Genomic DNA, 13,613 nt, shown 5'->3' with positions numbered 1-13,613 from the left:
TGGCAGGCTCGTGAAGGATCTGTATTGGTTCCTGAATCTGGTCCCACCCTGCACCTGAGAAAACCAGGCCAACAAACATTTAGTTCCTGAGAGCTCAGATGACAATCACTACTTTAAAGAAGTAGGAATCAGGACAAAATAACTCTCCTACTGATGTCAAAAACAAACTACAGGCCTGTGTAAGACTTAGATCTGACCCAATATAAGGGTCTTATATTAGGGCTTGTCCAAAAAGTAATAGTATGCCGGTCATAAATTCCTGCTCGAGGAGAGTTAATGATGTGCTGAGTTTTACATTACATGATATGAGTTAAAATCAATTCCTACTGAGCCATTCGTTTTGGGGCAAAATATTTACCCTTTCTGGTTTTCAGTTTCCCACTTGGTAAGATGGAGGACTAGAACTGCGGAACTTTTAGCTATATAGAGTCACAGCCTGTGGTTCTAGAACATGCTCTGGACTTAGAAATTGCTAGTTAAACATGAGTCTTCTGAGGTCAATAGGGGAAGGACAAAGTCAGAATTCCATTTTAAACATTTGAGTGAAACTAAACCACACAGCGGCTAGTTAATCACTGACTATGTAGTCACAGGAGACAGAATTCTGGGTTATTTCATTTACCACCTACCGCTTAGTGCACCAGCCTGTTTAGTCGAACACACATTGATTATTCCTCTAAATTCATTCAAGTGGGCATGATAGGAGATGATTCCAAAGGTACATGACTGCATTTGTCAAGAAAAAAAAAAGGGTTAATGTCAAGAATCCACTGACTCTTTTGTATTCCAGTATCTAAATGATTATTATTATTCTAGGTATAGAATCTTCTAGAAGACAAAATATATACTAAAGCTATTTATATATATAAAGCTATATATAATGGATATATCTACATATATATATCCATTAAAGATACAAAAAGGCTGGGGCTCCACTAATGTAATATAAAAATTCAACTTGCAAATAAGATCCCAGAGTTAGATTGATTGCTGTGTACAACAGTGACATGAATATAAAGACTCCCTAAGGTTAAATTGGGCTCCTGCATTGAAATTCTAATTAGAAATAAGAGTGCCCCAACTCCGTGAAAGTACATGTGTGTTTAATTATTCCCCTTTTTCACTTTATCTCTTCCATTATTTTATGCTCTTTTCCCTCCTCCTTTCTTGCTGCTCTCAGCAACCTGTGCTCCTCACCTGATCTAAGTGTAGACCCTTTCTTTAAGTTGGCATTAATTGACAAGCAGCATTTAATTATTATTTTTCATGGCTGCAGAGGGCTAATATTAACTCTCCATGGGCCTGGTGGCACTGCTCTGCCTTCATCACTGGCATTTCTTTAGTCGGACAGACATGCCATATAGTCTTCTTCATCTTAATGGTATGTACCTATCTGTGTTAATTAAGGCTACTGGGCACCTTGCTAATCTTCTATTATTGCATTTATAAAATTGGCACTTTGGACAACTGAAGATTAAATCATCTTTACACAAGCCAAGAGGAAAAAAAAAAGTCTTCTTTTTGTTTTTAATTGCTTCCCCCAAGGACATTCTTTTTTCTTATTTTTAAATTACAGTTGACATTTAATATCATTTTATATTAGTTTCAGGTGTACAGCATAGAGGTTTGATGATTTACAAAGTGATCCCCCTGATGTCTAGTACCCACCTGGCACCATGCATAGTTATTACAATATCATTGACTATATTCCCTATGCTGTACTTTACATCCTCGTAACTATTTTGTAACTACTAATTTGTACTTCTTAATCCCTTCACCTTTTTCATCCAGCCCTCCAGCCTCCTCCCATCTGGCAACCTTAGTTTGTTCTCTGTATCTATAAGTCTGTTTCTGTTTTGTTTATTTTGTTCTTTAGGTTCCACATATAAGTGAAATCCTATGGTATTTGTCCTCTATCTGACTTATTTCATTTAGCATAATACCCTCTAGCTCCATCCATGTTGTCACAAATGGAGTTTTCTTAATGCCAGGAATGTGCCTTTTCAGATTGGTATCCTCAGCTGGCACCCAGCACCTGATATTTTTGCATATTCTATTGACTAACAACTAATATCTGAAAGGATCTTCAAACAGTATGCTCATGCATTGGTGCTCTGGATTAGGAGTAAGAACCTTGCATTTTGCCATAATCCTGATTATCTGGCTTTTTCAAAAATTCATCATCAGTCACACCAGAAATCTAACTATTGTACCAGCATAATTGTCAATTTCTGATTCAAAGCTGGGGAAGCCACTGTTGATGTTAAATATGAGAGACTCTGCTTTTCAAGAAGAGACATTTCATTCAGTTTTCTTTATCATTCTATGTTGAGCTTGAACCTCAAGAGTAGATTTATTCAGGGGATTTTCTGACTCAGAAACTAAAAGGCAAAGAAGCTCAGGCCTGAAATCTAAATCTTCTCCTAAGCACTTCTTGAGTTACAACGGGACCTCAATTACCAGAAAGAAACAGCAAATGGAAGTTACTGCGAGAGAGAGTCAAATCCAATAAGGACAGCGAGCGTTGGAAATGTCAAGGATCAGGTAGGTATAAAGGAACACATACTAGGTCCAAGATCACCAGGTGCTGAACCGGGAAGTTCAGATAAGAAGGGTAAAACACCCGACAAGTTCAGAGATTGGGGCTCAAGGTCCTGGGTGGCACTGAGAAGTAGCATGGCAAGTGACAAGGGTACAGGATCTGGAGTCAAAGAGCCTGGATTCCAATCCAGACTGCATTATATACTGCCTGCATGACCTCAGGCAAAACATAGCTTTAAAATCATTATAATGAACAGCTTTCTTAGAAAATTATTGTGAGGATTAAATGAGATAATACACATGAAAGCACTTTGGACATTTAAATTGCTTTATAAATCTTAATTATCAACTTGAAACATATTTCCTTAGTAGTAGTGGAAAATAAGAGTTCCACTGGTACTGTGGTCCAGCCACATATGAATTTAATAGGCTTTTTTTTTCTTTTGCTAGTTAGTTCTGCCATCTGTGGAACATTCAAAATGAAACAACAAACTTTGGAAAACAAACCATTCATAAACCACGAACTGCTCACATATGCGTTATGATTGAAGGCCTTGGACCTATTAATGCCCAAAGGGGCAGAAACTTGGAAGGGATCCCATATGAAATGTTCTTCTTTCAATCTAGACCTATTAACTTGCCTTATCAGTCATCAAGTATATAAATCACAGACTCAATTTATCTCTGCCAGGCTCCAGAAACAACAATTTGTGTGCTAACAGCATCAAAAATAAAACTAACTATAATTCAAAATATCCATCAGTGGTTCTCAAAGTGCAGTTTCAGACCTGCAACAGCAACATCACCTGGTAACTTGTTAGAAATGCAAATTATTGATCCCTACCCTGACCTACTGAATCAGAAAATCAGGATGGGGCCCAGTAATCTGTTTTAATAAGCCCTCCAGGTGATCCTGATGCTCTTTGGAGTCTGAGAGCCATTGTATTAGATTGAGAACAGAAGTTCAACATAAGCATAGTGTTTTTATTTGTAGATTACTGAGGAACCTTAACTAGTTTTACATGTTTTAATGTGGCTGAAGTTTCAATAAAATATGTTCAATTAAAAATCACAACTACTAAATGCATGACCAAGACAACAGAGATCTTTAATTTATATTTATATTTATAAGCTTATTGTTAAGAAAGTTCATTTTCCACCCTTAGTCTGAATAGATTAAATGTCTCGGTCAAGTCTAATTTCCTGTGATACTTGAGCAATTCAAACACTCCAAAAAATCTGAGCATATTTTTATTTACTAAGGACTCTAATCAAGGTGGAAGCTCTTACAATTAGCCTTGATAATACAAATGTAAATTAAACTAGGTTCCTTAATTTTAGAAATATCCTTATTTGTTTGGCTTTTAATATTAAAAGTCTAGCTCTTATGTTATACCTTGCCAATTAAAGTTTACAATATACTTTAATTATATTGATAATAAAGTCACAATTTAATATGGTATGGCAAATACAAAATAGATTTTTCAGGAAAAGTACAGGCTGGAAATTTTTTTCTATATAATTACTTTTAAAAATCTTATTTGACTAATGTTTAGAGATAAAAGGTCAGTTTTTCTTCTCTTTAACAAAGTCAGCTATACAAGTGTCAGTAAGAATATACAACCCCCCTAAGAACCAGTCAGAGATTTCTCCTTTCATAAATACCATAATGTTTTAATATTATATAAAAAGAGTCTTATTGCACGTATTACAGCATTTGTTTTGTATCATGTTTACGCATGAGATAAAGACCCAGAGCTTTCTGCTCTAAAATCTCATCAGCCTCCATTACACTTATAGGAAGCTCTGATAGCTCCTGAGGAAACACTCTGCAAATATTTGCAGAATGAGTTGGATTTTCCTGAAAGTTCCTCATCAACAGTTGCCAATATTAAATGCAGTCTTCCTACCACAAAACACAGTTTGTGAATTAAAAATATAAGCAGACCAAATCAGTCACTCCTCTAACTTAATCTTACCCACCCTCCTTCTGGTATCTGGAACCAGCATCAGAATTCCTATTCCTGCTCCTCAGTGCCCAACAGCATCCCCTCAGGACAACCCAGCCACACCCTCCAACCTGACCATCTTCCTGACTCCAGGGAAACTGAGCTTGAATTCCTAGCCCTTCTCTTTTACCCCCTTATTTAAAACATTGCTCCGCACAGCTTGGCATGACACTTCTTGCTTAAGAGAAAGTTGTTTCTTCCCAAATGAAAACTGAAAACTACAGAATAACATTTCTAGCCTTAGGGAGTCTACTGATGAGAGAAGTGGAGATCTAGGATTTAACATGTGAATCTTGGGATCATGGTACTGAGAAAAGGGGAGTGAGCTTCAAAATTTATGAGAATACCATATATCGTGAATCATGTAGGTATGAAACTTAACATATCTAAATATTTTTTAAAATAACCCTTCGTAGTAGCATTTTATAATTACAGTGGGACCCTATGGCATGAGAATTATGGTGTATTCATGTTCAGCTGCATTGACTGCGCTCAGCTTTTAGCCATGTGCCTAGCAACACGCTGGGTCTGAATTAATGTGCAATAATTCATGGCCTGTTGTGCCTTATTAAAGATAGCATTGATTCAATTTTAGAACTGCAACATAATGACTCAAATATTTTTCAGAATGCTAAGTGCCCCATATGATTTTCATTTGCAACCCTCACAATAGTAATATTTTCCTACTGCAGAGCAAGAAAAAAAATGCAAATGCCCACCAAAAAATAAAATCGAATACCAAGAGGAAGTACGCACTGAATGGCCTTGTTTTTCCCCAGTAAATATGAGTCCCCAAAACTCTGCATTAAATGGAAAAACACACACATTTGTTTTGTCTTCTTTTGTTTTCAGGCCATTTGAAAAACTAGTTTTAAAACAGACTCTCCATTTCCTTGTTCTCCATTATATTAGGATTTAAAGCAAAATAATAATATGTCACATTTAAAGTGGAGCATGCCCAGTAACAAGTCAGGAGACCTGTGGCCCAGTTCTGATTGGGCTAATTTTCTCTATAATTGTCAGTAAGTCACATAATCTCTCTGTGCCTCAGTTTCCTTGCCTGGAAAATACATTTGACACTGCTTCTTTAACTATTTCAGGAGTTGTTGTGAGAATAAAACAACATAAATCTGTGAAGATGCTATATAAATATAAATTAGAATAGGTAATGTGCCCAGCCCCATACTAATCTCTAGTAGAAGAGATTTCATATCCACTATCTTATTGAAAACTCCCAACAATGCTGTGGAGGTGAGGGATGGGAGGGGTGTAGGTACTATTATCACCATCTCACAGTTGGGCTTTGGCCACAGGATGCTCTCCTCAGTGGCAGATACACATGAAGCAGCGAAAGACCTAAGGGGAATAAACCATGATTTCCAATGTCACCAACTGTTAGAGTGAGCCCACATCCATTGGACAGGAAAAAACAAAGAGAAAGTGACCAATGTAACTTAGTGGCAAAATTAAAACCCAGATCCTGGTCTACTGTCTTTCAGGCAGAGCAGTGGTTACCTTTGCCTTGAAAAGTCTGAGCTACAACCTTACCTTATAATTTCTGCTTGAGCCAGTGAGAAGCCTCTCACCCCAACCTCCTACCGCACTGAGCACAACTAAGTCACTGTTCTACAAGTGATAGTTCTCATCTGGCAATACTTTTCCAAAGGCCATCCTTCATGTTCAGAATTACATTTCTAAAATGATTTTTTAAAATTTGTTTTAAACAAATTAGAAGATCTATATTTTATTATTTGAAAGAGGTTATAAAATTTTCCTATTATTACTAGTTAGCTACCATAGTGTTCGCTATTTATTTTTCCTGAATTATAATGTTATGCAAGGATGAGCAGTAAAAAAAAAAAAAAAGACAAAACCAGTATCCTATGTGCAAGACCTGATGCTGCCATTTCAAGCATAAAACCACCTCTGGACCCAGTACTGCAAAAAAAAAAAAAAAAAATTATATCTTGGCCCAAAACAATTTAGTTATTTCTTTTGTGATATGAGGAAAAATAGTTTGGAGGTCACAACTCTGACCAGCCTTCCTGAAACAGAATTTGTTATAGACTAGGGATCAGTGTATTTTGGTGCAACCATTCCAAGGACACAGACATGGAACTCAGTAACATGAAGTTCTTTTAGAGTAGCCAGGCCCAGTTTCTAACTCCTGCTCCATCGCTACTGCTAGTGGCATTGGAAACCTGACCTAATCCCTCTAAGCATGTCATTTAATGTAAATGAAGCTAACAACAGTTTCCATCTCAAACAGTATGAGGATTCAATGGAATATTCTATGTAAGCTACTGAGGATAGAGCCTGAAGCACAGTAAGAACTCAAACTTGCCAGCTATTAGGTTAGAGAAACTGTGTGGACAAGATTCCAGATAAGATATGGACCCAATGCTACTTGTTATGGGCCAAATATATCTCAAGCCTCATCTTTGCTCCCATGTGATAGGTCCACCATCACAGAGTTTTATTAGAGAGATGAATGTTCCTAGCATTCCTTCATATTAGCACCACACAGAATTCTCATTGTTCTCAGCATGTACCTACGTTACAGCTCATTCTGCCTTAGACCAAAATTGCTTGTATGTTTGCCTCCTGCTCCTGCACAGTAACATGGGAGAGCAGGAAGCACAACTGACTCCTCTCTATCCTGTCCAAGGACTAAATCAGTGCCATGCACCTATCTAGCTGGAGCCCAATAAAAGTCAGTTGAATTATACTCAAGATAACTAGCCTGAGCGAGGTAGTTACGGCAAGACTTGGGCTGGGAAACCATACAGGAAGGTAGCCACCAGCCAGCAACTTGCTCATCAGATCGAAGCAGAGGCTTCTGGGTAACACAATTATTGCTTTCTGTTATGAGTGCTACCAGAGGCACAAGTCAAGACCCTATAAACATAAGAAGCATGGGGAAAATCAGGCAGCTAGCCCAGTTCAGCCCTAAGTTAATAGTAAATGTTATTCTGGGTCAGGCTTTGTAGAGTCCCCCAATCATCCTGCTGCATGCTGGAAAAGAAAGGGTTAGGCTCTCCACGTTTTCAAAACACCAATGAGTTTTTCACTCTTCACTGCAAAATAAAAGCCCATTTAGCCTTTCTTTTGCAATTATCACCTATTTGAATCCTGGTAACACTTATTTAGTTAGCAATCTAGTTCTTTTTTCCTATTTAAAATAAATAAATAGCAACGTGGGGGGTTTTCTTTCATACATTGATATGAGGCAACCATGATTTTGATCGTGTTTAGTATGACAATAGAACCTTGTTTAGCTTCAACAAGTCTTCTAAGGCTTGATCTGCTCTCTCTACAAGCTGACTGAGCAGAGGAGAAGAGAAGGCAGTCAGGCCTGAGGAAGCAGCCTTGCTCCCGAGAGCTCACATAGGAAGGTCCTGTCCTCCCCGCCCAGTCACAGTGAGAGAAACAAGGTGGACAGTTGCAGGAGGGGTGATGCCAGTCCATGAACAGGGGCTGTCCCCAGTTTCTCCTTTATACAGAACTCCCTGTTATTTCTCCCTCCCTCTTTCTTGTCAATCTTATTAACCTGCTGCTTTGATCAGTACACCAAAATATAACTGCACAGATTTTTTGGTGGACCATTCTTGGAGATTTTCAGAAGAAAGCAAGATGGACCAAGCTGTCAGTCTTATCCCTGTCTCAGAGAAACCCTTATGCCTGTAACATGGAAATTCAGCTGTCATCACCCTGCTCCTTAGAGAAGTCTGTAACCTGCTCTTCAAACCATGGAAGCTCATATCAGGCAGAGCAGCGAGTAGCATTGCTAAAACACCCTGACAGGTGTGGATAGACTTTACTGTCACACACACACACACACACACACACACACACACACACACCCCACTCACTGCTCACCTCTTCGGAGACCTCTATTGGTTTAAAATATTTTCAGTCTTTCTGTCATCAAACCTCAGAGATCTTTCTTCCACCTCCACTGCAGCTGTCACCATTCGCTTGGTCTTCAACTGGACTCCCAAGTCAAAACCATTTCATGCTTCATTTGGAGGTTGTCCCATGGGGTCACCAGAGACAATGGAACATAATAGCTGTGCATGTGGACTCTGGAGCAAGACAACTTGATCTAAATTTTGGCCCATGCCAGGCTGGGCATGGCTCAGTGGTTGAGCATCGACCTAGGATCCAGGCGGTCAGGGTTTGATTCCCAGTCAGGGCACATGCCTGGTTGCGGGCTCGATCAATGACCCTCTTATCATTGATGTTTCTATCTCTCTCTCTCCCTCTCCTTTCCTCTCTCTGAAATGAATAAAGATATATTAATAAATAAATAAATAAATAAATAAATAAATAAATAAATAAATCCTGGCCCAATCACTTAGAAGCTACAGTTTCCTCATTTGGAATGACAGTAATAGAGGATGTCAGGTTATTGTAAATATTGAATAAATTAATATGTGCTAAGTATTCAGTAAGTGCCTGGCACACAGTAAGTGCTCCATAAATGCTCACTCCTAATGATGCTCTATGCTCCATCATCCCCATATTCTACTTGATGTGATTCTGTTCTTGTTTTGGTACTAACCTTAATTTAAAACTCTGAACTTCAGATTTCTTTCTCTTGTGTAATATTTCCAAAAGAACTCTCTCTTTTGACTTTTCAGTGCTTCAGGTGCTTAAGTTGCGTAGATTTCTTATGAGGGAACAGGAGACAGAGAAAAACCAAATAAAACTGCCCTGAAAGCTTGATTTTCAGACCTAACTCACAGAATTACAATTTTGAGGGTTAAATAGTGACTGGTATACACAGGCTTTCAAGAAATGCTAAAATAAACAAATAAGCTTGCTCTCTTTTCTCATTGAGCACAAGCTGGCTAATCCAAGAAGGCTGGGGGGGGGGCATCTTGTCTTCCATCTATCCTACATTCCCCAGCCAGCTTCATCACCAGAACTCTCAAGGGATATTCCAAACAGCCACATGTGAGTGGCTTACTCCCTAAATAGGCTCAGGGATACAAGTCCATGTCTTATAACTCGTCAGGTTATTCGAGTGCTTAATAGGCTGTAAGGTCTAATACATTCATTCAGCTGCAGAGATGGTCTCTTCCTATTTCCTAGAACATTTTCTTCCCTGGGCTCCTAGCCACCAAATTTTTCTGCTACTCCTCTTACCTCCAACCACTCCTTTTCAGTCTCTTTTACAGATCTTCTCTCTACTCAAACCCTAAATAATAATAAGTCCAAGAGTCTGGCCTTGGCACCCTTCCTTTTGTATCCCTTCATGCTTCCTGCATGATTGCTTCTCACTTCATGTCCCCAAAAGCATTCTACACCTCCAGGACAGGCCTCTCCCTGAGATCTGGATTTCTGTAGTCAAACATCCTCTCCCTCTGTCCATTCAAATATCAAACACACCTTTCAAGCTCAACACATCCAAAACAGAAGTCTTGATTTCCTACTCAAACTTGCTCTTCCCCCAAGCTTTCCACTTAGTAAACGGGAACATTCTTACAGGTACTTGGACCCAAAACTTAAGCCTCATTGCTGATTTCTCTCTCATACATATTCCATATCTACATCAATGAGCTAGTTCTGTTACCTCCACCTTCAGTATATATCCCACATCTAAGCTCTCCTCACTGCTTCCTCTTCCGACAACCTAGTCCAAGCCACCATCATATTTCACCCAAATAAATGTGATGGCTTCCTAACAGGTCTCTGCTGCCCCCCTTCCTCTTCTCCCACCCTAAAAATCCATTCAGTGCAGCACCCAAAGTGATATTTTTAAAACAAAAATCAGATCACATCCCTGTTAAAATACCTCAGCTTTTAGACTTTCTTACTTGAATGGAAGCTCCAAGAGGGCAAAGATTTTGTCTCTGTTGTTCACTGCTTATCTCTGGCAACAAGAACAATACCTGGCTTGATGCATAATTAGTACTTAATAAGTATTTATTGAATAAATAATGACAATATTCAATGAGCATCGACTTTGTGTTTGACCATGTGCTGAGTTCTGGGAACATATCAAGGACAACAAACATGGTCCATGTCCTCATGCCTAGTGAGGATTGTGAACATTCATGTATGTAAACATGAACAGACATGATAGTGTTACATGAGTGTGATCTTTAATTTTATGTGTCAGCTTGGCTAGGCTACAGTGCGCAGATAATCAAACATTATTGTAAACATTTTTATGAGGATGATTTTTAAATGAGATTAACATTTAAATTGATGGACTTTTAACAAAGCAGATTACCCTCCATAATTTAGATGGGTCTCATCCAGTCAGTTAAAAGCCTTAATAAACAAAGACTGACCTTCCCCAAGCAAGAAGGAATACTTCCAACAGATGGCCTTTGTACTTGAACTGCAACATTGGCTCTTTCCTGGGTCTCCAGCCTTCCAGCCCACTCCACCAGATTTTGGACTTGCCAAGCCTCCATAATCATTTGAACCAATTCCTTAAAATCTCTCCCTTTCTCTCTTTCTCTCTCTCTCTTTCTACACACACACACACACACACACACACACACACACACACACACACACTTCTTATTTCTCTGGGGAATCCTGATTAATTCAATGGGGAAATGAAGGGCGCTGTGGAGCATATATCAGGAGGTCCTCCTAACTTAGTTGGAGAAGGTAGTGAAGGCCTCCTGAGGAAAAGACATTTAGATCAAGGTTTACACCACGGGTACATGTCAGATAGGACCAGTGTAAAGGGAAGGCCAAAACTGTCCCAAGCAAAGGAACTAGCATTTTCAGTAGCCCTATAATAAAAGAAGTACTTTGCAGGCACTAAGAAGCTCAGCACTAGCTGGTTGATCCTTCTGACAGGAGAGGTGCAAGCTAGGTATTTTATTTGGCAGGCCTCATGCTAAGGAAGTCAAGCGTGCTGTCACACAATCCCTCTCAGCAGAGGTCACAGTCAGCCTGATCCAAATTAAAACACCATACATATTCATCCCTCCTGTTGGCAAAGTTCATGCCCTCCCTCTCAAAACAGGGATATAATCAGTGAAGTCTGACACAACTCCAGGCTTCCGACACCCAAGAAAAGAGCAAAGTCCTTACAAGGAGAGACCTAATTCAACCTCAGAATAGTCCAGTCAGCAGTCACTCCACTCTGAAACCTGTCAGACTGAGATGCTGCTCAAGGCTGTTGTTTTGACATTAGCTTGACACATTCACATGTCGCCCTCATTGTGTGAACTCCTACTCAGTGTTTTGTAATAACAGCAAAGGCATCAATATTTAAAAACAATCAAATTTATGTTTGGTTTAAATAGGCAGTTAAGCCGCAGTCACTTACAAAAAAATCTTCATATGGGAAGTCTCTTACCTGCATTAGTTAACCAGAAGGGATCAGTAATTTAATGGATCCAGGGTTATATTCTCCTCTTTAAAATATTATAATTCAAGTTACTTCCCCACTTGATATCCTGCTTCCATCATCACCTTAAAGACAACATAAGATTCTGCAGGCATATAGTAGATGAAGGTCCTAGAAACTGTTCATTAGGTGCAAATACCTTAACACATTTTAATGGAAGCAAACTGCTCAACACATTTTATTTTCACTCTTCTATTTGGCAGGTGTAGATGAAGACTTACACCAGGTGCCTATAGTAGGGGCTGAAGTGCCACCCATGTCCCAACACATATTTCCCCAGGTCCCTATATTTCATCACCCTGAGAGACCCCAGAAAGCTTTTCCATCTTGCACACAAAAAAAATTTTTTAATCCTCACCTAGGATATGTTTTTATTGATTTTTAGAGAGAGATGAAGGGGGAGAAAGAGAGAGAAAGAAACATTGATAGGCTGCCTCTCGTACACACCCCAACTGGGGATCAAACCCGCAACCTAGGTATGTGCTCTGACTGGGAATCGAATCTGCAACTTTTTGGTGTATACACAACACTCCCACCAACTGAGCCACCCAGCCAGGGCTTAAAAATGGTGACATTCTTCAAAGACTGAGTCAAGACAGTAATAGGCATCTGTGAATTATATCCAGTGTTTTGAAAGCCAATGGAAAACATACATAACTCATATAAACATAAATAAATGTTTTTATTTCATTTTGTTTTGTTTAATTTTTATGGCATTTTATCAAATCAATAACACTAGTTATCATAGATCAGTCAAAAAATGACTGGCAGTTATCCCTAGCTTATTTTAATAAACAAGGAAAACAAAGCAATTATACTTAATAAATGCTATTTGGTAAATAAAATTGTTAAAGTGTGAAGTCCCTGAGGGAAGAAAACCAATTGTTAAAACGACCTTGGTAATGACAAAGGGAGGAACCCTTCCTTGCCCTGACTGTACTTATGTCTCTAACTGTCTGCACTATTTCCCTGAATTAACATCATTGGAAATGATCCTGAGTTAGGCCAAGAGATTCTGAGTAAGGCACATGCCAGGATTGAAAAAGTTTTCTTAATCCCCAGGTGCCTCCTCTCCACCACCCCCTACAAAGGTCAAGTCTAGAGCAAAAGTGACCTGACCATCAGAGAAACAGGTTTCAGAGAATGACCATAGTATTCTCTTCAAAGTCAAAATTACAGGATCCTTTGCAGCTCTCCTCTGAAACATGCCTTCAGACAAGATCTGTGGCATGAAAGGTGGAAATATATGACTTTTCCTTGAGAGGGCACTGTTCATAATCAAGTAATGAGTGGCAATCGGTCTCTGACTAGGGATTTCCATCTCAATTTTTCAAAAGATCTATTAATTCAAACCAAATGTTAGAAATGCCAAACACCAAAGCAGAACACACACCGTGGCTGACTCAAGTGAAAATACTCAAACTTAATTTTCCTTTCAATATTTGGTCCACGTTAGCTAAAGTTACACACAATGTTCTTGGCTTGTCTTGAATTTTGCTAATAGTGAGAGTGAGTAGGGCCATCTTAGAGTGCAACTGTGAAGTCATCAAAGCTGGTTTTGCCCCTCCGACCCTATCTTATCCATTTCAGATAACCTGTATTGTCAAGCCTCTCTCCTATCTGAGCATGCTTCTAGGAAAATATTTTCAAATTCATTCATGTGAATGTATAAATGATAGATA

This window comes from Miniopterus schreibersii (assembly GCF_964146895.1).
Source record: "Miniopterus schreibersii genome assembly, chromosome: 1".
In the NCBI taxonomy this organism is placed as follows: domain Eukaryota; kingdom Metazoa; phylum Chordata; class Mammalia; order Chiroptera; family Miniopteridae; genus Miniopterus; species Miniopterus schreibersii.
This window is presented reverse-complemented; position numbering follows the sequence as displayed.